The sequence below is a fragment of the Berghia stephanieae genome, chromosome 8, assembly GCF_034508935.2.
Source record: "Berghia stephanieae isolate SIO BIC M18660-M18661 chromosome 8, UCSD_Bste_1.3, whole genome shotgun sequence".
Lineage (NCBI taxonomy): Eukaryota > Metazoa > Mollusca > Gastropoda > Nudibranchia > Aeolidiidae > Berghia > Berghia stephanieae.
Window position 1 is genome coordinate 32,337,409 of NC_088367.1, and position 2,734 is coordinate 32,340,142.

General features: G+C 38.0%; 1 long non-coding RNA gene across 2 annotated transcripts in view; it reads left to right on the plus strand.

Moving 5' to 3' along the window:
• The window catches only part of LOC144978525 (uncharacterized), a 21,827-nt gene extending 19,093 nt beyond the window's left edge, over nucleotides 1-2,734 (plus strand). For both annotated transcript variants that reach the window (XR_013646524.1, XR_013646525.1), the window contains one exon: nucleotides 2,076-2,734. This is a non-coding gene — a long non-coding RNA (uncharacterized LOC144978525). The remainder of the gene's footprint in view (nucleotides 1-2,075) is intronic.

A 2,734-nucleotide genomic window follows, 5' to 3' on the forward strand; every position in this document is an offset into this window, starting at 1 on the left:
TTTTTTTTTAATAGGAAGAATAACAGAAAACGAGAAAAACAAAGTTTATTGTCCGTTAAAAAAAAATTACTGGCGGATTAAAGAACAAAAGCTTGTCTTTGAGAGCCACGAGCCTTGACCGATTTCTGTAATTTTAAACGGGCAGTAAAAATTTTTTTTATTCCTTTGATTAGACGGTTTTCTATCGCATCGCACTTTCCCTCTGTTAAAAAACAAACCAAAAACAAAACAAACAAAAAAAAACCCCCCAAAAAAAACAGGTAGTTTAGAAATAATAACTTTGTTCCATATGGACTGCTGGGGAAATAAGTAAATAAATAAATAAAAATAATAATAAAATTGTTTGTTTGTTTTTGAGGGTTTACGGCGCTTGCAACACGTTAAGGTCATATCAGCGCCAGTAAAAAGGAAGAAAAAGTGATAGTAAACGTTCTTGAATTACAATTAAAGCACCCAAAAAAGGTGAAGACAAAGGGGAATTGGTTGAGATAGGACACGGATGTGGATTCCAAGAGCACACGATCAAAGTACTTAGTTTGAGATCACCTAAAAGTCTCATCCAGACACAAGCAAATGTTCCCACTAAGAGGAACACAATCAAATGTTTAAAAACCATATATAATATGTAAACAAAACATAATACAGTGCATACCAGAGATATATACAAGACAAAAAAGATCATCTCCCAAAACTCTATGCATTTGACTGTTTCCCTCACAGCTCGGGTATCCGCCCAGGGCCAGAACAAAACCAAGTAATCGCATTCCAAGACAAAGACAGAAAGCAATTGGAAAACAGATACAAGGGGAAAGAAGACACAGTAAGTACCTCCCTGCCCACAATGGGAGATCGGGAACCCCACCCAGATAATAATAAAAGAATTGGGAAATGAATGGTGAAACCGACAAAAGTGTGCTTGTTTAAATATTAAAATTTATTTTTATCATCTCTGGATAAATTAATGTTATAATGACACTTTAGAAAACAACTCAACAATGTGTAAACAGATTCATAAAATAAATAAATAATTCTCTATCAAAACAATCAACAAAAAATATAATTCTTATCTTAATACCTCTCGCTCTCTTTCAAACACACGCACCCTCGCCCGCACAAAAAGCGAGAGAGAGAGAGAGAGAGAGAGAGAGAGAGAGAGAGAGAGAGAGAGGGGGGGGGGGGGGGGGGGTCATTTCAGCGACAGTAAAAAGGGAGATAATGGGATGGTTTTTAAAAAAAAAAACACAACCCCCCCCCCCCCCCCCCCCCCCCCCAAAGAATCTAGACTTGCCGATTAAAAAGCACGCGAGAAAAAGTTGGACAGACAACGGAGACGGGTTCAAATAGGGAACAGAAATAGAATCCAAGAGCATACCATCAGTGTGCTTAGTCTAGATCACCGTCAGTTTTGTTTTTTAATGGTTTTACGCCGCTTGCAACACATTAAGGTCATATCAGCGCCAGTAAAAAGGAAGAACATGGGTTAGTAAAAAGTTCTAGAATTACAGTTATAAAGCACCCAAGAAGAAGCAAGACAAAGGGAATGGTTCAAATAGATGTAGATTCCAAGAGCACACCATCCAGGGTTCCTACAGCAATTCCATTGTGGAATTCAAGGAGTTTCCAATGTGAATTATTTTTAATTCTAGGATCAAAACAAAGGTTAATTTCCTTCGACAGCTAGTTTCTCCTAGTAGAGGCAACTCAACTCCTTGACTGCTGCTTTCACAGAGGTGTAAGGTCCTCAAATTCACTTTTCTTCAACAAATCTGAAGAGATCAACGCATTTGATTGAACAATTAACTTTAAGGTATTCAAATACTCTGCCGTATTTGCTATTTTGTCTGCTATTTAAATTTTTTTTTTTTTGGTCAAGATCTGAAATCTCATTCACAGGTTTGGCTTTCTTCACTTTCAACACCTCTTGCTCCCCAGATTTATCCCTCCTCTCCCTCTTTCTAATCTTTACTTTTCATCCTACTCCTCAAATTGGCTGTAGGCAGCCATTGAGAACTAATTGAGAAGAGCAGAGCTGGCGAAAGAGTAATCATTTTTACCCTACATTCTCTCCATTTCAGCCACATTTCCCTTATTCACAGATTCACTAATGTCCACCTCCCATTGTTTCAAGTTGACCAGAGACGACAACTTAAACTTTGACTAACGTAAATTTATGAAACAATTCAGAAAAATGTCAATGCTGAAGCAGGAATTTCTGCATGCAAACTATATCTATTGAGATCTATAATCATCCCAAACCCCCTCCACCCCCCTCCCCTTTTTTTTCAAATCAAGTAAATTTCCAAAACCAATTCATAATAACATAAATATTAAAATGAATAGATGTCTTGGCGGTAATGGTGATCTGGCTGTTTTATTTATGGTAGTAATAATAATATTGATGGTGTATATATTTATCGTAGTTGGTGATTTAGTGGCAAAGAATTGGTGATGATGATGGAGTGATGACACTTGTAGTAATGGCAGTGTGATGATGATGATATGGTAGTGGTAGTCGTAGCAGAGGTGGTAGTATTATTGATGTGTTGGAGGAGGTTGTGGTAGTGGTGGCAAGGATGGTGTGGCAGAGGGACATATAGTGTATTTTTGTGTGTCTGTGTGTAAGAGAGATACAGAGAGAGAGAGAGAGAGAGAGAGAGAGAGAGAGAGAGAGAGAGGGAGAGAGAGAGAGAGAGAGAGAGAGAGAGAGAGAGAGAGAGAGAGAGAGAGAGAGAGA